Source organism: Myotis myotis, unplaced genomic scaffold, assembly GCF_014108235.1.
Source record: "Myotis myotis isolate mMyoMyo1 unplaced genomic scaffold, mMyoMyo1.p scaffold_m19_p_1, whole genome shotgun sequence".
Taxonomy (NCBI): Eukaryota; Metazoa; Chordata; class Mammalia; order Chiroptera; family Vespertilionidae; genus Myotis; species Myotis myotis.
The window spans coordinates 153,093,247-153,114,883 of NW_023416313.1; the positions used below are offsets into that span (position 1 = coordinate 153,093,247).

At 42.8% G+C, this 21,637-nt stretch overlaps 1 protein-coding gene across 1 annotated transcript in view; it reads left to right on the forward strand.

Annotated features, from left to right (window-relative positions):
- FMN1 (formin 1) overlaps positions 1-21,637 on the forward strand; it is a 407,216-nt gene that overhangs the window by 23,879 nt on the left and 361,700 nt on the right. The gene's annotated exons all lie outside the window — the stretch shown is intronic.

Consider the following 21,637-nt stretch of genomic DNA (forward strand, 5'->3'; position numbering starts at 1 on the left):
TTCCTGCCCATGGAAATCTGTATCCTGGTCAGGGCACATGCCTGGGTTTTCAGCTCAATCCCCAGTAGGAGGCATGCAGGAGGCAGCTGATCAATGATTCTCATCATTGATGTTTTTCTCTCTTTCTCTCCCTTACTGTCTGAAATCAATAAAAATATATTGTAATAAATAAAATAAAATATAGATCCTTTATTAAAAATAACGAGTTTTTGATCAATGCCCTACTGCTGCCCAGAGTTGATTATTACAACTCACAGTTATTTTTTAAAATTAACTGCAAAAATTTTCTACAGTGCACAAAATTTATTTATCTCTGCTTGCATGTACCAATGTTTCCTATTCCTCCATTTCAACAGAAGAGATTAGGAGGATCTATTCATCATTAATCAATTGACTGCCAGAATGCAGCTCTTTTTCCCTCCCTTGCCTAGGCATGAAATTCTAGAAACACCAACAAGGAGGTTTATAAAATAGACTGACTGAGACCTGGGAAGTAATGTTTATTATAGTGTGCCCTACTGTGCTAGGCTAATTACATGGAAATTTCACTTAACCCTTAGGAGTCTGTGCTTTTCACACCATCTCATGCCTGTGTGTGTACAAGAAAAGAAATGGCCCTGGTGGGTAGCTCAGTTGGTTAGAGCATCGTCCAGACCAGGGGTGGGCAAACTTTTTGACTCGAGGGCCACAATGGGTTCTTAAACTGGACCGGAGGGCCAGAACAAAAGCATGGATGGAAAAAAAAAAAAAAAAAAAAAAAAAAAAAAAAAAAAAAAAAAAAAGCATGGATGGAGTGTTTGTGTGAACTAATATAAATTCAAAGTAAACATCATTACATAAAAGGGTACGGTCTTTTTTTTCAATAGTTGTATTCATTTCAAATGGGCCGGATCCAGCCCGTGGGCCGTAGTTTGCCCATGGCTGGTCTAGATACACCAGAGGTGGGGGTTGGGGGGTCAGGGTGCATACAAGAATCAACCAGTGCATGCATAAATAAGTGGAAGAACAAATCTATATTCATTCTATCATCTATCAATAAGGGGAAGAACAAATCTATATTCATTCTATCTCCCTCCCTTCATCTCTCTCTCTAAAGTCAATCAATAAATGGGAAAAAAATTAAATGAGATTTGCTGAAGAAGGGCCCTGGTACTGTATAATTTTTGTTTTGTTTTTGCCTTCTGCATATTTATCCTTTGAATTTTTTAAAAAAATTACTCAGTTAGATAAGTGTTCTTTTATGACTAAGAAAGTCATTTTGCCAATATAAACGATTTTGATAAAAGTCTAATCTGCCAAAATGACTTAAAATGCCATCCATGCTTTTTTAATTTTTAGGAATCAGTTTATTCTCAAGAAGAATTCTGTTTGCTGGCTTATTTTGGTCACTTTCCTCCATTAGATCACATTTCATCCCCAACAGCTTGCTCTGTTTTTCCTCTGCTCAGCATCAGGACACCACCCACCTGGGGAATTGTGCTGGTTGGAGAGGCAGGCTCCTGCTTGGCATAATCAGAGGATATCTATGTTGGGATCTCAGTAGGAGGTGTCAAGACAGTAGTAGTTACAAAATAGTAGCCTTGGTGGTTTAGAAACTAAATCAGTATCCTCGTTAGATTGCAGGCATTTCATGGAATGCACGCTAACTTGTATAGGGTTTTATAACATTTGTGTTGAGTGTGTAAACCAGTGTGACCAAGAACTGGGTCCCAGGTGTGTGGCTTACTGAGGGATCTGAGAAGTTCTTTTCTTCCTTAGAATAAAAGGGGGATCCATAACCTTTCAAGTGAGAAAGGTATGCTTTAGTATAAAGGTCATAGATTATTTTTAAATGCTTTTAAAATAGGTAAGGTCGTGTTTTTAAATGTATGTTCCAAATATGCAAAAAATGTATGTTTCAGATCTGAGTTTAAAATTTAAACCTTGAGCCCAGGCCAGGTAGCTCAGTTGGTTAGAGCATCATCCCAATATGCCAGTCAGAGCACATACAAGAAGCAACCAACAGATGCATTAAAAGTGGAACAAATCTCTCTCTCTCTCTCTCTCTCTCTCTCTCTCTCTCTCAATCAATCAATAAAATTTTTGTAAAAATTTAAACCTTGATTTTTACACACACCAGCCCCATCTATGGAGTATTCTTGCCAAAGAGCTGAATGTATAGATAATCAGACACCCAGAGCTGACTTCCAGTTCACAGGAAATGTGGAAGCTAGAGGGATACGTTAAGTAGCACCATGAGCAAGCAAACAGATAAGTCCATATGTGGGACTGTACTGGAGTTCTTTTTTTATTATGATGTAATTGACATAAAATTGTATAAGTTACAATGTAGATTTGATACATTTATATATTGCAGTATGATTACCACCATAGCATTACATAACCCTACATCACATCACATAATTATCATTTCCTATTTGTGGTGAGAACAATTAAGATCTAGTCTCTTAGCAACTTTGAAGATTATAAGGCAATAAACAAAAGAGACAGGTTGGGAGGGAGGGGATACTATTAGTCTGGTAAACATATACCAGGTAAAAGAAACGTAAGGATATAGCAAGCAAATGTAATGTGTGGTCTTTAAAATATAATTGAAAGAAACCAACTGTAACCAATATTTTTGGGATAATCAGGAAAATTGAATACAGACTAGATATTTGGTAACACCAAGAAATTACTGTTAAGTCTGTTAGATATGATAATGGCATTGTGAGTATGTAAGACAGTGCTTCTCAATGTGTGGCCTCTGACTGTATCACTAGCATCACCTGGAACATGTGAGAAGTGAAAATTCTCAGCCCCACCCCAAACCTACCGAATAGGAAACTCTTGGGAGGAAGGGGAAACAAAAATATGAGAATCACTGATATAAGAAAATATCCATATTTTTAAATATATATTTTATTGATTTCAGAGAGAAAGAGAGAGGGAGAGAGAGAGAGAAACTTCAATGAGGAGAGAGAATCATTAATCGGCTGTCTCCTGCATGTCCCCCAGTGGGGATTGAGCCCACAATCCGGGCATGTGCCCTGATGGGGAATGGAACCTGGTTCATAGGTTGATGCTCAACCACTGAGCCACGCTGGCTGGGCAAGAAAATATCCATATTTTTAAAGAGTATGCGGGAGTGAAATGATAAGGTATAGGAATGGCTTTACAGTATTTAAAATGAAGGTAAAAATTTGATGGAACACCCTGGCCTGTTTGACTCAGTGGATAGAGAGTGGCCCTCAGACCGAAGGGTTGCCAGTTTGATTCCTTGTCAAGGGCACATACCTCAGTTGTGGGTTCGATCTCTGGCCCTGGTCGAGAGGCAACCAATTGATGTGTCTCTCTCACATCGATGTTTCTCTCTTCCTACCTCCTCCTTCCCTCCCACTCTGTTTGAAAATCAATGGAAAATATATCCTCAGGTGAGGATTAAAAAATTTGATGAAGCAACTGTGGCTAAATCTTGATAATTGTTTTGTTGAGTAAGACTTTTCTATGGCTACATTATAAGTTCTTTCTATTTTTATGTGTATTTGGAAATGTTCATTAGACAATTTTTGGAAACCATACAACACACACATACACATACATACAAAAGCAGAATCCTCAGAGAAAACAAACTAACAAAACTTGATTTTAAATTTTATAAAACTTCAAGTTTGCCTACAGAAGACTGGGGTAAGTCTAGGCTTTGCCATTAACCACTTGTCTAGATGGTCTTGGTAAGTCTGTTTCCCAGGAACCGAATCATTCTTATTCCTGAAATAAGGAGGTTCAATGTGTGATCTGTTGTGAAGGTTCTTTCTGGCTGCTCTTCTTGATTATTGAGCAGTCAGGTGTGTGGTCAGGCTTCTCAGCAGCATTCCCCAGGTCTGGTGTTGGATCTGTGGGTGAGCATGCTCCCTCCCCCTCCCTTCCCCTCCTCCTCCCCTTTCTTTCTTTTTCCTTCCCTTCTTCCTTCCACCCCCATCTTTAATCCATTTCCCATCTTACAGGATAGCAACAGTCTCTGGGATGACTGAAGCCCAGGCACATCACCCTGTGACAGAGTAGACAGGGTATGAAATTTCATGAAGAAGATCTCCAGGGATTTGAAATATGAGGGGCCTGCAGGTTAGGTCAGAGATGGTGAGGGCCCAGAGCAGAGTTTGGTACCTGCTGCTCCTGTCATTTGCCTTGAGCCCTTTCTTTTGCCTTTACCACTGCCATGGTCCTCACCTCCTCATGCAGGATGTAACTCTGAGTGGGTTCAGGAGCCCTAATTCATAGCTGTCATACTTCAACAACCATGTTGATTAGAATAATCAAAGCTGTGTGCCTCGTTGGACAGACAGCAACGGTGTCCTCACTGCTAGGTGGAGTCTGGTCATCTAGTAAACCATGAAAATGCAGAATTGCTTGGTTAATTCAAGCCTCTGTGTGTCCGTGTTAAAGGGTTAGAAAAGAGGAGGGCAGCATCTCTCTGGGGGAGTTTCTGGGGGACATATCAAGCTGGTCTTGGGGAAGGACAACAAAGGAGGAGATGATGGGAATATAAGAACAGGTGAGTGCAGAGGCTACACATCGCATTGGCAGGAGGAAGGGAAAATGAAACAGGAGGAAGCTCTCAGGGATGAGGAACAACAGCTGCAGGATCCGTTGGCAGGAGATGGTGATATATCCTCTCCCTCCGCCTCTTTAGATTACCTGATAGAAATGTAATTCCCACAAGTGCAGGCAATCAGTGATCGTGTTCCCACTGACAGACAATTCCTGGAGTCCTTTTCCAGTGAAGGCATTTGCTTATTTCTCTTCTCATGTTCCTTCAGCCCTTTCATTTTCCTGCATTGACTTTGACCCTGCCTGTGCCCCAGCAGACAGGGTATGCCTATGGACATTGGCCAAAATATAATAGCAACAACAGCAGCAACCGCTGTTTATTGAACACTTATGTACCAGGCACTGAATTGAACCCTTGATAAAAATTACATTTAGTTCAAACCACAATCTATACCATAGCTACTATCCCATTTTACAGGTAAAGATCAGAAAGTCAGAGAATGAGGTAAGTTGTCTGGGTCACTCAGCTAGTAAGGGGCAGACTTAGAGTTCAACCCAGGTTTGACTGACTACCACTGTTGTCCCTCATCTCTCTGCCTCATCACTGTACTTCCAAGGTGACAGGGACTGGAGAGAAAGCCTGGAACCAGAGCAGCAGGGCAGTGCGTTGAGAGGGCCACACAGTGGAGGCTACTGGAAGAGGTTGCAGTACCTGGGGCTCCCCTCGTTTCCCTAAGGTCTAACATCACAGAGAAAAGCCATGCCCAGTATAAAGAAATGTGTGAGACTTTCACATAGCTTGTTGGAAGGAAATATATTGTTCACTTTTAGTAGGAAAATTTAATTTCTTGCGTGGACTATGAAAAGACTCAAAATCTTTCCCTGGGAAGGACACGTTCTTGGTGACATCATTAAACAGCCTTTATTGACCAGTTGTGTCATGCTGACTTTTGGGGGGTTACATGGGTTCACAATCAGGTAGGCTCCTTTTTTCTTCGAAGGCAGCGGTTCTCAACCTGTGGGTCGTGACCCCTTTGGGGGTCGAACGACCCTTTCACAGGGGTCGCCTAAGACCATCAGAAAACACATATATAATTACATATTGTTTTTGTGGTTAATCATTATGCTTTAATTATGTTCAATTTGTAACAATGAAAATACATCCTGCAATCAGATATTTACATTACGATTCATAACAGTAGCAAAATTACAGTTATGAAGTAGCAGCAAAAATAATTTTATGTTTGGGGGTTACCACAACATGAGGAACTGTATTAAAGGGTCACGGCATTAGGAAGCTTGAGAACCACTGTTCTAAGGAATCTGTAGCTACCCGTCTCACTTAAGATAGGCAGAGAGAAAGAAGACACAATTCCAGGATGCTTTCAAAACCCCTACCCTGTAGTCCCTACCTCTCAGCTAGAAGAGGCAGATGTGGAAGAGCAGCTGCCTGCAGAGTGGTGGCGGTAGTGACAGTCTCACTGTGACAGGGGATGGGGAGGCAAGGAGTGTGTCGGCTAAAGAAAGCTGTGGGTAAGAACCCTCCACTGCAGTGACATCTGTGGAGACACACTGTTGCTTACCTAGAACTTCCACATACATCATCATCGGATCCACACAGAAACCCCCATTGGATGAGTGGGTATATTTCTGTCTGCTTTTTAAAAATCATTCCTTTGGTTTATGCCTTACCTTGTTCCAGAAAGGATTTAAGAAACTTGCATGCAATATTGAAAATAAAATGCTTTAAAAAAAGTGTTAAGCATTAGAGAAAAAACATTCTTTTGATAGAGTTATATTGACCTTCCTAAATTTTGTATACAAAACACTCTGGAACCCTTAACACAATCATTGCTCCATTTTCAGGGGAAAAAAATATATAACATTATTCATCAATGAAATCACTTGCTTAGACATTTATCCAGAAATATCATCGTATAAGATTAGGATGCAGCAGTTTCAAAGCTATTCCATAGACAGAAGTGGGTACTTACTTTCTATTCCTAGTTGAAATTGTTCCCAAACACTTCCATCTCTCTTTATGCTTATGCTTCTGTCCTTGTCTATATGGGTGCGCAGTATATGTGCATAAAATGCTTATTTTTCATAATCTCCCAAGAGATTTAAACCTCTTCAATGCCATGTACTTTCTGTGTGATTCCTAACCAGCCAGTCCCAGAAGCAGGGAATGCCATCTCCATCTGAATGAGAACGGAAGTAAGACTCAGAGAGGATAACTTGCTAATGTAAATAGCAGAGGAGAGATGATGTCGAATCACTGTCCTCGATTTCATCACATTGCCATGTCCCCTATGGCCATGGAACCAACTTCTCTGAACTGTAACAGCAAACACAGCCCTGTCGCTGTGGTGATGTGTGCTTATCTCTGTGAGGCACTCAAAAATCATTCATTCATTCAACCGTATTTATTGACTACCTCTCGTGTATTCATCACTGTTCTAGATATAGTGGACACAGTAGTGGACAAAACAAACCAAAAAAAAATTTAAAAAGTTACTAAGCTAATTGCTGTCCTCATGGAGCTCACATTGTGGACCAAAATAAAATCAGTCATTTCTATACTGTGTTAGCCGGGCATATGTGTGATGGAGAGAAACAAGGCAGAAAACAGGATACTGTTCCATAGCTTTATGGAAGCTTTGTATTGGTACATGACGCACAGTGATGATTCTACCAAGTTTTAAGCAATATATTTTAAGAATATTGTACAACCTAACTGGTTACAACAGTATTCCATGGAAAGTCACTTCTTACATGGGCCTTGCCAGCTACGCTTTGGTTTCTCTAGCTTCGCTCCTGCCAAGAGGCCTCCTGTTCTCCAGGGGATGGCTTTTCTCATGTTTCAGAGGACAGTGCATTCTTGTGTCAGGTGTGAAAGGGATCTTTCCTACTGGATGCCAGTGAGAAGCAGCAGCAGGGGAGGCCGGCTGACAGAGCTAACATTCTCCTTGCTAACTGGGTTAGTCTGTGTTCTGGCTTATCTCACAGTGAGATCTTCCTACCCTTGTTCATTTTGTACCAACATTTAACAGCAATATTCTCTCTATTTTCAGGAACGCGTCTTTACAAATGAGGCCTTAAGATAGGGGGTGAGATTCTGAAGACTCTCAAAACTTTACACTGCCCTTTTGGAACAAAAAAATATGTAGAGAAACTTCTGGAACAAGGTCTTCAAATAGTTGTATATCTAACATCTAACGTGCTTATTGGTCTTAGTGGGTGCAGGTCAAACAGAACATCATTTGAATTTAAACACTTTCAAAAAAAATTTCTTGAGAGGCCAGAAAGAGGGTGGAGATATTGGGAGATAATTTGAAGGGAGAAACTCAATAAACAAAATATTTTAAATGTATAGGCTGCCTTAAATTTAGCTGCAAAACATTGTGACTCGGATGTATTTGCTTTTATTTTTAATTTTTTTTTTTTAAGAGAAGGTGAGATAGCTGAATGGCAGAGAGGTTAGGCAAGTCTTCCTTTCTTTTACCTTTCAGTGCCCTTCCACTTGACCTCGGGGCTGCCAGTCCTATAGTTGGTGATGAAGTTCTCCCAATCCCCTGCTGTGTCCCCTTTGGTCTGCAGCAGATCCAGACTCCAGGGTAGTAGCAGCCAGGTGCCAGGTGGATGGTGGCACACCTACAGAACCTGTTTTGACACTGCATTTCCATGGCAAGCACACTCTTTCCATATAGATTTCTGTTTATTGAGCGGTTTGGGGTGAGGTGGGCTGGACCTGATAGTTCAGTGACCCTTCCCCTCTGCTTCCAGAGCCATCCTTAGGCCATTGGAAAATAACCTGGCCATTGTTTTATTTTGTCTCTTCTTTTAAACTTTATGTCAATTCCTACAGCCTAATTTAAAATTAGTGGACTTAATGATCTAATTTGGTGATTTACTAGTTCTACTTACTATTTCATAGAAAGCAGGGGTTTCCTGGCTGTTCTGTAATGTGGCTTACAGAAGCTCTTGATGGTAGGACCTTAGACTAATTTCTTGTCCATTATACAGGTGGAAAGTAAGTGTACATACTTATGTTCTTTTGAACTCCATGCAGATAATTTGAATTATGTACTCTTATATTATAAACAAGTAGAAAGGTCAATGTATTAACATGCCCCTGTGGTGTTAGGATCCTTTGAAGAAAGCATTAATACTCAGAGTTATCATTACTCATGATTGTAGGAACTTAGGGATTGAGAAGGTACAGTCTTTCTACCAAGAAGATCATCTAGCTTGATCCATATTCCTAACACAGAGTTCTGGAGATGAACAGACTTTCATAAGGTCAAGCATCTGGTGGGTTCTAGAGCCGGAGGATTAGGACAAGGTCTCCAGGTTTCCAGTTAATGCACTTTCCTGAGTGTTGTGATCCTGTTTGCACTCGTTTGCCCACTCACTCACAATTGTGTTCCTATTCTGAGAGGCACCCTTAGAGATCATCTGTTCTCTTTCACTTCATAATTGAGAACAGGGAAACCCAGACATCAAATGGTCTTGTCCAGCCTCGCCGAGGTTGTAGGTACTAGACATGGAACTAGAGACCAGGTCCTCTGACTCCAACCCAGTGCTTTTTAACCAACACTCTACTTCTTCATACATGGCTGTGCCTTGGAGAGGTTTTCATCTCAAAACTAGAGACTCCCATGAACTCAGTCACTTAGTACTCTCTTCTTGTGAGTAGAAGGACATGGTTCCATATGATGGTGATGCTTGACATGGATGGGAGGCAGAGAGATGCAGGGCTCGACCTCCAATTCCCTTTGTGATTCTGTTGATTTCTGGAACATCTGTAAGCCTCTGCTTTCTCATGTACAGGGTAAGGATAGTGACTTAGAGGTTTCTTCCTATTGGGGAATTCTGTGGTCCTCCAGCCCTGTATGTTTCTTTATGTTTGTCCAGTAGAGGGGGGTGTGTGCTCACAGACCAACAGACCCCCAGGCTCCTCTTCCAAGTTGGATTATTGTGGAGGAACCTGGAGGGTGTGGTGAAAGAGATGCAAGTCTGGGCATGACAGCACATGAGAGGAGCTGGAGACTGTGGTGGAGAGTTCAAGGGGCTGTGCTGCTTGGAATCAGCAGAGATGAAAGGTAATCCTGGGAAACAGATCACCAGGGTCCAAGAAATTCTTTTTAGGTTAATGCCTGACTAAGAAGAATGACAGGCTAAAAAGCTGCAGGTTTGAATGTTTCTATTGCAATTTTTCCCCTCTGCTCTTAGGAGTGGTGAGTAATATGCATAATGTCATGCCAGTCCCAGTCTGGGGCTTCTTTTCCAAAGACATAGTGTGGGTTACATTGGGAAGAAATATAATGTCTCCTCTTGTCACCAGTGGCACGCAGGTAGCTTCTTCACACCTGAGACCTATGTGCTGAGGCCTGGGCAAAAGACCAGCTGATTCTTCCATCTTCAGTTAAAGTGATAGACCACAGTGCATGAAGACAGGAGTCCCAAGAAATAAATGTAATGTCCATTCTCCTGTACAGAACATGGAAGAGCAGGAAGGAGAAGTACTTATAGAGTCCTCACTTGAGGCTGTCACTTGAGGCTGGATTACCCCTGGAGGGCATTTGCCTAGTAAATGTTAACTTCATTTTTCCCACTTTTCCGTTGCTCTGATCTGCCACCCTTATCAATATCCTGATGGCCTTTTTCACCCAGCCCCCACCCCCCTCTCCTCTGAAAGCTGTCAGTCCATTTTCTAACTATTAATAATTTTTTTGAGAGAGAGTAAGGGAGGAAGGGAAGGAGGGAGGGAGGGAGGGGGAGAGAGAGAGAGAGAGAGAGAGAGAGAGAGAGAGAGAGAGAGAGAGAAAAATCGGTGTATGAGAGAAACGTCAATTGGTTGACCTGGAATTGGACACAGCCTTGTGGTGTATGGGGATGATACTCCAACCAACTGAGCCACACCAGCTTATTTATTTATTTATTTATTTATTTATTTATTTATTTATTTCAAAACCTATGGGACACTTTGCACAGGGGCCATGCTAATCTTCTCTGTACGGTTCTAATCTTCTCTGTACGGATTTGTGCACCGGTGGGGTCCCTCAGCCTGGCCTGCGGGAATCAGTCCAAAACCGGCTCTCTGACATCCCCCAAGGGGTCCCGGATTGCAAGAGGGTGGTTCTCAGGTGATGCACCCTGGAATCGGGCTCCCTCCTCTCTGGTTCTGGGTGGGTTGTCACCTAAGAACTGCAGCTGTCAAGTCACCACAGCTCCTGCATTAAGCATCTGCCCCCTGGTGGTCAGTGCACATCATAGCTACTTGTCAGAGCGTCTGCCCTCTGGTGGTCATTGCATGTCATAACTACCGGTCGAATGGTCAGACGGTTGGACGATCGCTTAGGCTTTTATATATATACTAGTGGCCCAGTGCACGAAATTCGTGCACATTGAAAGGGAATTAATTAGAGGAAATATTTTAATGTTGCTATTTGCCCTTTCTCTATAATAAAAGTGTGAGAGATAAAAGGAAATGAGTACAATGTATATGAAAATAATACATACTTTTATTAATAAATAAACAATAATAAAATGATATAACAAAAAACTCATGATGTAAAAACAACACTGATGCAAATAATGACTGATAAAGTGATTAAACTTATTCTAATATCTCCCTGTATACCACATTAAGGGCTGGTTGGGGGCGTGACTGGTGACTGACAGGCAGCAGTTGCCCCAGCAGGGCCGATCTCCCGCGGGAGATCCGGGCTGGAGGGGCGACTGCTGCGAGAGATCCGGTCTGGCGGAGCGACTGTTGCGGAAGATCCGGGCTGGCGGGGAGACTGCTGGCGGTCGCAGTCGCCCCACCAGCCCGGATCTCCCGGCGGAAGGGCTGGTTGGGGGCGTGACTGCTGGCTGACGGGCAGCAGTCGCCCCACCAGTGCCGGATCTCCTGTCGGGAGGCGTGACTGATGGCTGACGGGCAGCAGTCGCCCCGCCAGCCCGGACCTCCCGGTGGGAGGGCCGGTTGGGGGCGTGACAGCTGGCGGACCGCCAGGGTCATGCCCGCCAGCCCTGGGTCGGGTCGCACAGGGGTCGCCCGCCATCCAGGTCACAGATAGCAGGCCCGGATGGCGGCAGGGCAGGCAGAATGGTGCTGTCCCATCCTGCCTGCAGTATGCAAATTAGCCACCATCTTTGTTGGCGGTTAACCGCCATCTTGGCTGGCAGTTAATTTGCATATTGCCCTGATTAGCCAATGGGAAGGGTAGCGGATGTATGGCTAATTACCATGTTTCTCTTTTATTAGATAGGATAGATGTGCTGCTGAGCTGAGCACCTAATCACCTACTTAAAAGCCCTATCTCTTAATAAAGTCATATTCTGAAGTCCTAAGAGTTAGAGAAACAAAGATTTGGGAGGAACATAGTCTAGTCTATTACATTACTTCATATATATTTTTATCGTGAAATATTTGACATGCTTGTAGATGAACAAGAAGATAATATTTACATTCCAGCATCCTACTTTCTGGATGATAGCCAACTCCTTTCTGGCCACAGGTATGAATGATGGAGGCAGTCTGGTATCTTACAAGATGCGCCAGACTTTGACTCTGAGCCCTCAGTTTGTATCCTGGCTCTGCCAGTTCCCAGTCATGTGATCTTAACCACCCCCAGCGTCAGTCTCCTCTTCTGTACAATTGGGATAATAACACCGGTAGTGAGATTAGGTGAGATCATGTGGGTGTCTCCCATAATGTGTGCTATGAAGTAGGCATCAGAAAATGCCAGTTTAACCTGCCAATGGGAAGGTATGTTAGTAATAAGTATTTCAAGTTAGTGATAAGGGCCCGGTTGGAGTGGCTCAGTGGTTGAGCGTCAACCTATGAACCAGGAGGTCACAGTTTGATTCCCTGTCAGGGCACATGCCTGGGTTGTGGGCTCGATCCCCAATGTGAGGCATGCAGGAGGTAGCTGATTGATGATTCTCTCTCATCATTGATGTTTCTATCTCTCCCTCTCCCTTCCTCTCTAAAATCAATAAAAATATATTTTTTTAAAAAAGTTAGTAATGAGGGAGGGCTCAAGTACTGACAAAGCTCTAAAAGTTACTGAGTTTTAAACATTTTTAAAAATAATCTTAATATTATTTATACAGACTGCCAGCCCAGCCTCAGGTTTATTTCAGCTCAGTTAAGATTGGTGGTTTACCAACCTTTTTTCATTTGAAAATTTAAGGTTTGATATATTAAAGTATTTGTTTATAAAGCACTTATTTATAACCTAAAATTTTGAGACTTCACTGAGTTTTTTCAATTCTTGCCCCCAAATTCTGATAGCCAATCACATTGTGGGGTTGCCTGATTGCTGTTTTCACTGAGCGTTATGTTACCTCAGCTTTAAAATATGTCTTTACATAAACTAACTTGATGTCTCAGTGTAATGATAATGGTAACTTCTGTGAGGTATTTCATAAATGGGCCTGGAAACATCATAGGAATATAAGTTCTCCTTTCAGGATGTGGAGAGAGCATTCACTGGTGAACAAATGTAGGCTATGGGAGTACAGAGAGTGGTGTTGAATCTTCAAGATCCTTCAGGAATCCAAAGCCCAGAATTAGAGCCCTCGTTTCTGGTCTTGTCTAAGGAACAGTCATGACCACATTTTCAAGTGATCAGCTGTTCCTTGCCTTTTTCTGAAGTTGTTAGAAATTATGGTCTTTGGAGATCCACAAATCTGCTTTCTATTCTCTTTTTCCAGGGCAAGTTGTTTTCTCTGTTTCTCCGTCCTACTTCTGTTAGGCATCTCTCCTGCTCCCACCACCATGCTCTCCTCTTCCTTCCTCTGGCCTCATTCCCAGTTTCTGTTTCAACAAGCCTGCAGCCTGCATAGCTCTTGCATCTCCGTGTCTGGGCATCTGCCTTGATCAGCTTTTCTTTCTCTCATTCATTTATATCCTCAATCTCTCTCCTCCTTTCCCCTTTCTCCCTCTCTCTTCTCTTTTTTATTCTTTTACTTTTTAAAATATATTTTTATTGATTTCAAAGAGGGAGAGAAGCAGAGAGATAGAAACATCAATGATGAGAGAGAATCACTGATGCCTCCTGCATGTCCCCTCCTGGGGATCAGGCCTGCAACCTAGGCATGTGCCCTGACTGGGAATTGAACCATGATCTCCTGGTTCATAGGTTGACGCTCAACTAGTGAACCACACTGGCCAAGCATCTCTCCCTTATCTTGTTGCTGCTTCTCCATCCAAATCCTCCTTTAGCATGAACAGACATGACATCACTCAGAGGTATAGCCACCGTCTCATCCTATTTATTACCTTTCAGGGAGACTTAGGGATAGGATCTTGGATTTGCTGCACCTACTTCTCCACAGGCACTGCGAGTGGATGTGGCATTGGTGTCCTCCTAAGTATCACTACAATAAAACCTGCCTGAAATCATCTGGACACAGCACAGCCTATACCCAAGAAGGGAGCTCCACAGCCCCAGAGGGGCACTCGAACAAGGGAGCTTTGGTTGGGATGGAGCTGAGTTTGATTTGAAAACATATTTATTTCGACTTTTATCCTGGTTGAGCAGCTTTAGTACACATACAGATTTGACTTCTATTTTAAAAGGTATACCAGTGTTTAAAATATATTTCTTCAATTTAACAAAGACAGCTACACTTGGATTTTGTTTAGTAAGTAATAGGGATTGTTTTGTTCATAGTTAGATCGTAATTCACTATTGACTCAACTTTTTGGTTATTCTTGTCTATCCCTTGAGACTGGGGTTAAGTGACCGTCCATGTAAGGACAGAATAGAGTTGGTTAAAAGGTCTTAGGGTCCAGGTTGAAACGAGAGGAGCATTAACCGTGGTATTACTGAAAATTACTGGATATCTGTGGTTAAGTTACGATGATTATTTATTGATTATTTATTGATTCACTTGGAGACCACAATCCCAAAGAAAAACAAGGCCAGCCTGACCTCCCCTCTGTTGGAGGGAATGTAAGATGTAACGTCTCCTCCTTGCTCATTATGGCTAGGACTCTGTCTTATTTACCTCTCTCCTCCCAGCTCCTAATGGTCAACATGTCTGTTTGCAACATGCATTATGCAGTTTTCTCAAACTCCCACGTGTAACCATGTATTATAACCTCTCTGCGGAGTCAACCAGCCATGATTTTTCTTTGTCAGAAAAACCACTGCCTTTAATCAAGATGAAGCATTTATCACACTTTGTAGTTACTCAGCCAGTTTTTTTATGGGTATCAGTTTTCCTGTCCAGGGTTTTGGAGCCAGAGGACTTACCAGGAAGGCGGATCCAGAAGAGTTAAGGTTTCATGGCCCTGCAAATTGGTAGTTACAAGTCATTTGTCTTCCTTCCTTCCCCTGGTTTCTGCTCCAACCTGCCTGCAGCCTACACTGCTGCTTTACTGCTTTCTATTTACATCCACGGAGCTGCCTCCATCCTGGGAATGCTGCCAGGATGTGCAGCTCCCCCTTTTCAGCCCATTTCCTGCCACTTCCCTTTATCTCTCACCTACTGAAGAATGAGCAGAAGTGCAAGAACCCTCTGCTACATCCTTCATCTGTGGGACTTTTAAAATGAGTTTTGAAGGCTGATAAATGATAACTTTAAATATCTCTATATATAAAAGCCTAAGTGACCTGAATGACCGAATGACCAAAATGACCGGAATGACTGCTATGACGCGCACTGACCACCAGGGAGCAGATGCTCAATGCAGGAGCTGACCCCTGGTGGTTAGTGCACTCCCACAGCCAACCTCCTGCGGCCAGCCAACCTCCCATGGCCCCTACCCCCGGCTGGCCAGCTCTCCCAATTGCCCTGTTGGGGTGAGGGGCTGGCCAGCCAACCTCTCTCGGTCCCTCCCTGTTAGGCAGAGGGACTCCACCCATGCACAAATTCATGCACCTGACCTCTGGTAAGTAATATAAGTACTCAGTGGATAGTAAGAATAGATGTAGAGTTGACCTACTTGAAAAAATATTGGATGTTGTGGGCATTAGCTCTTCACCACCTGTACTCACCTTCCTTTCTGGCTTTATCTCACACTTTGCTTCCCTGCACAGACTCTGTATCTCAAGGCTCCATATTATTTGTGAACACTCCATGCTGCTCTGTTGGACCATTTTCCCACAGTGCCCCTCTCCTTCCTCTCATCCATCTCTTGCCCATCTGAGGCTACTCCCCTCCCCCCATCCTGCCTCCTTCATGGTGTTACTTCTGTCACTCTACTCATCTCTTCCTCCTCTCAATCGAGGAGAACTCTCTGTATCTCATCACATGGTGCTTGATCACAACTGTGTTTCTAATGAGGGTGAGCACTCCAGGGATAAACTCCTTTTAGTCAGCAGCTGTGGCAGCCGCAACTGCCAAAGGGGGACATTTAGACAGTGCTTTATCATTTGCAAAGCCCTTTCATCTGTGTTATCTGGTTCTCAAAACTTCACTGTAAGGTTGGTGTTATTATTATTTTTATCTCATATATAGATCTTTAGTCCCAGCCTAGTGACTTATTGTAAAGAAGAGCTTTTAATCATGGATTATGAAAGTGATAGTTTTTAGAAAGAAATTTGGCATTTTTAAATGGGATGTAAATAAGCAAGTAATCCTACTTAGGAAGTTAAAAAGTTAGATATTTAATATTAATGAAACACTTCCTTGATAAACTCACATGAAGAGAAGAACACCCCAGTTACTAAAACTATGGGAGCTTTTAGGAAAATTCCCACCATACAAAGTTGGTCATTTAATGAACCCTATTCTTATTTTTTAAAGTATAATTTAGATATCCAAATTCAAGAGCAATTGTTTAAACACCAACATTACTAATTTGTAATCTTCCATAGATACTTCCTTTAAATAACTATTTACAGGTATTGTCTATCGTCTTGGCATTTACAACCCAGGAATAGTATAACTTTTCATTTAGAACTAGTCCTCAAGACTGGGTTCAAAATATTTACTTTCCCAGATGATAGCTAATAATTACTTATAGCTGACTGCGTGTCAGATGCTTTCTGTGTATTATCTATAAGCCCTTCTAGAGTGTTTGAGAAAGGTTGTATATTGCCTCCATTTCTAGATGACAAAAACTAGGCTTGGAAAAGTTAACTTTCCTAACCTGAGTGCACACAACAATTAGAACAAAGACCCTTATTCTCAGCTCTTTGGAGGAGCATACTGAAGTAGGACAGGCCAACATGGGTCAATTCACCATTCATGGATTTGACATAGACACAAGGTTTCTCTTTCACATATTGTTTGTGTTGTCAGTGGCCATTAGATTCAAACATTTCTGGATTATTGAGTGGAACTATTTAGAAGGTGATGATAGGATAATGGCCTGTTGTTTATCCTGCTATGTTTTATACTCTCAGGATACCTAGCAGGCAGGCATAAAACTTACTATGGGGAGCATTTAAAGAGTGGGTGGGCCCTAACCGGTTTGGCTCAGTGGATAGAGCATCGGCCTGCAGACTCAAGGGTCCCAGGTTTGATTCTGGTCAAGGGCATGTACCTTGGTTGCGGGCACATCCCCAGTGGGAGGCATGCAGGAGGCAGCTGATCGATGTTTCTAATTCTCTATCCCTCTCCCTTCCTCTCTGTAAAAAAAGCAATAAAATATATTTTTTAAAAAAAGACTGGGTGGGCCTAATGTGCATAGTCTAAAATCAATATTAATTTTATAAAACCTATTTTGAATTATCTTTCCTTCCCACTATAGTATGTACTTTTTTGGAGAAAAGTGTTAATAAATGACTGGTTTAAAAAAATTTCTTTCTTTTTGAAGAGTAATACTTGAGCTTAGAGAACACGGCAATATTTTAAGAAGGGGTAGAAACAAATAGAATTGGAATATGTCAAGAATAAATAAGGCTTCTCACCCTAACCAGTTTGGCTTAGTGGATAGAGCATTGGCCTGTGGACTGAAAGGTCCCAGGTTCGATTCCGGTCAAGGGCATGTACCTTGGTTGCGGGCACATCCCCAGTAGGGAGTGTGCAGGAGGCAGCTGGTCGATGTTTCTCTCTCATCGATGTTTCTAACTCTCTATCCCTCTCCCTTCCTCTCTGTAAAAAATCAATAAAATATATCTTAATAAATAAATAAATAAATAAATAAATAAATAAATAAAGCTTCTCAGCTTACTCACTTTCTTGGTGAGGGGAGCTAAGTGCATTAAAAATCTGTTAGGCTTCACATTCCCAAGAACACTGTACTTCATTGTGTTAGCAAGGTGTGTGGTTTTTGTTGTTGTTTCTCTATTTGTTAATTGTAACAGTTTCCAGGAACTCTTCCCTGCACTTCAGGAGTATTGTTTTTATTTGCCTGTTTTCTTTGTCCGTGGCTCTGAATGTTCTGTCAGCTCCTTGAAAGCATGGACTGTGTCTTATTCACATTGTTTACTTGCAATACATATTTAGTAAGTGAACAAATGAATTAGTTAATAGGGAAAAACAATGATGGTGACCACCTTAAGTTCTAGATTTTTCATGTTGTGGCTCTAAGTCTATTACTTTCTTTTCCTTTAGTTTTTAAAATACAAAGTAAAATGTGAACTGTGTGCATTATTTGGAAGTAAGATAATTGACACAGGATATCCATGTGGAAATAATTGTGATACTGGGGCTAATACCACTGGAAATAAGGGAGTAGAACACTCCTTTGGGCTTTCAATTTATAGACAATCCACGAGATTGTAAAGGGCATCGGCATTGGATTGAATGTGACACTGAATCTCCCATTTGGTCTGAGGGGGCAGAGGCACAATATAATCAGTTATTATGGTGCTCAAACTCAAATGTAAGCATATGATCTAAGTCTTATTTGTAAAATACTCCCCCCCCCACACACACAAACAAAACATAGGACCCACCACTCTGTCTTGGTAGAAGTCCAGGAATTAATTTTTTTTGTTGGACTAGGTCTTGGAGAAAGTGGGCTGTGAGTCCTACATGGATGATTGTAAGTACTGTTTTCTTACAATATCACTAGCTGTCCTCCCATCTATCTCATGTGGAATGTTCTCCAGTTCACATTTTTTGGGTCATATAGATAAAGCAAAGTAGTGTTCTGCAGATAAAGCCAAAACCTCTGCCGCCTGACTAGTGTGGCTCAGTGGTTGAGCATCAACCCATGAACCAAGAGATCACCAGTTTGATTCCCTGTTAGGACACATGCCCGGGTTGTGGGCTCAGTCCCCAGTGGGGGGTATGCAAGAGACAGCCAATTGATGTTTCTATATATCCCTCTCCCTTCCTCTCTCTCTAATAAAACATTAAAACACACACACACACACACAACAACAACCTGGGGGGTGGGTAGGGGGTGGGCAAAGGGGGAGGAAGGGGGTAATAGGAGACATCTGTGATACTATCAACAATAAAATAAAAATTCACACACACACACACACACACACACACAGACACACACACACACACACATCAACCAATCAAATAAACAAAACCAAGCAGAGATGGGAAGAAAGAGGAAATCAGTTTTCATCAGAGGCTACAGAGTCACAATACCATCAGCATCTCAGTGTATAGAGCAACAGGTATATTTTCACAAACAAGAGGTCTGAATCATGTAAAAAATGGAAAGTAGATCCAAAGAAATATTTTTAAAACACATAATGTTAGCATATAAGGATATTTAGTGCACTAGTGGCCCAGTGCATGAAATCCATGCACATTAAAAGGGGGTTAATTAGAGGAAATATTTTATTGTTGCTATTTGCCCTTTCTCTATAATAGAAGTGTCAGAGATGAAAGAAAATTAGTAAAATGTATATGAAAATTTTCTTCCTGTCAGAGTCTGGGGCACACCATGGGACCCAGAGTCAAGTCCCCGCCCACCCATGTGCACCTCAAAATCGCACGAGACCCAGACCCGGCCTCCCCCCCCCCATTGGGCTAGATCCAGACCCAGCCAGTCCCACCCTTGTCAAGCCCCACTGGGCAGGGGGTGCAGTCTCAGGTCCCCTGGCCTGGCTCTGGGGCGGGGGGCATGGCCTGAGGTCCTCCAGCCCAGGCCGGGCAGGGGGCGTGCCTTGAGGTCCCCTGTCAAGCCCCGCCGGGTGGGGGACATGGCCTGAGGTCCCCTGTCAAGCTCTGCTGGGCAGGGGTGTGCCTTGAGGTCCCCTGTCAAGCTCCACCAGGTGGGGGGTGCAGCCTCAGGTCTCCTGTCAAGCCCCACTGGGAGGGGAGTGCACCTTGAGGTTCCCCGTCAAGCCCTGCCAGGCTTGGGGCATGGCCTGAGGTCCCCTGTCAAGCCCTGCAAGGCAGGGGGCACGGCCTCAGGTCCCTGGCCCAGTGCCAGGGCAGGGGGCGCGGCCTGAGGTCCCCCGTCAAGCCCTGCAGGGTGGGGGGGCACGGCCTCAGGTCCCCCGCCTGGCACCAGGATGGGGGTTGCGGCCTCAGGTCCCTGGCCCAGTGCCGGGGCAGGGGACATGGCCTGAGGTCCCCCGTCAAGCCCTGCCAGGCAGGGGGCATGGCCTGAGGTTCCTTAGCCTGGCACCAGGGAAGGGGGCGTGGCCTGAGGTCCCCTGTCAAGCCCTGCTGGGTGGGGGGCATGGCCTGAGGTCCCCTGTCAAGCCCCAAAGGGGTGGGGGGGCATAGCCTCAGGTCCCTGCTGATTGCTCATTAAGGCTCGTTACTGGATCTCGGCCTCTGCTGTGGGTGCAGCTATCTTGTGTTACAGAGACCCCTCTCCCCCCGCCTCTGCTGTGGGCACCCCCATCTTTGTGATGGAGTGAGTCAATTTGCATATCCCCTCTTTATTATATAGGATTGTATAAGATGGGAAAAGAAAGGGAATACCTGAATATCCAGTAAAAGGGGGTTAGAGAAAATAAATTTTAGTATATTCTTGTACATATATACATAAAAATGGATATATAGTCTTGACTGGTGTTGCTAAGTGGTTAGAGTATTGACCTGTGCCAACTGTAGGGTCCTGGGTTTGATTCCCAGTCAAGGGCACATACCTGGATTGCAGGTTCAATCCCTAGCCCTGGTTGGGGTGTGTCAGGGAGGCAATCAATGGATGTGTCTCTCTCACATCAATGTTTCTCTCTCTCCTCTCCCTTTTCTTCCCCTCCATCCCTCTTTTTCACTCTCTCTAAAAATCAATGGGAAAAATATCCTCAGATGAGGATTACAAAAAAAAAGGGATATGTAGTCACTTAAAAGAATGGTGCACTGATATCTGAGCTGACAAAAACTGATGACCAAGGAATATAGGAAAATGAAGACAACCAAAACATTATGCAGAATGGAATGTCTGGCTTCACTGCATGTGTGTATTCATACATCCCCACATATGACAGTGGTAATCTCTGGGAGTGACAACATGAGATTTTTAATTACTAGCTCCTACTAAGAAATTATAATTTAAGGAATTTTCTTATTAGTTTTATTAATAACTTTCCTCATAGTTTATTATCTACTCTATTTGGAACTGTTGATGATCCCCTGTCCAAATACAGAGATTCTCAAGGGCATGCTAAGAAGTCCGCCTAAAATACTGTATAATTCCATAGTGTTTGAATATCTCACAGTGAACATGCACAGGATGGCCAATGTTGAAAACTTCTTTCTTCCTGTGCATGAAAAAAGTTCACTGGCTAACCATCCTATTTGGAAGATGGTGGTGGCCTTGGGAAAGGAAAGGGTAAAGAGGACAATAAAGTGACTGGAGTTAGCACATCTGCTATCTTCAGCATGTGTGCCAGAATTTGCAAACAAAATAATTTCTATTTTCCTTATTTTTTTTTTTTTAAAAAACCATAGAGCAAAAGAAGTGAAAGTTAATTCTCATTTCAACATGAAGCCCTCCTCTGGTCAATTGCGTATGTCCTTGAAAAGGGCGGTCAGAGTCCTGAATCAACACTGCCTTCAGCCAGCATTGTGATCCCCAATTGAGTCATGTAATCACTAACTTCTCAGTTTCCCCCACCTGATCAAATTGATAGTAATATTCCTTATTATTGCATTCCTGAGTGGGGTGTTATGAAGTTTAATAAGATCACATTAGCCAAAGTCTTTGAGCTCTTTAGATAAAAGGCTCGATATAAACACAAAGTCTCATTAAGATAATTATGCAGTGATTTTT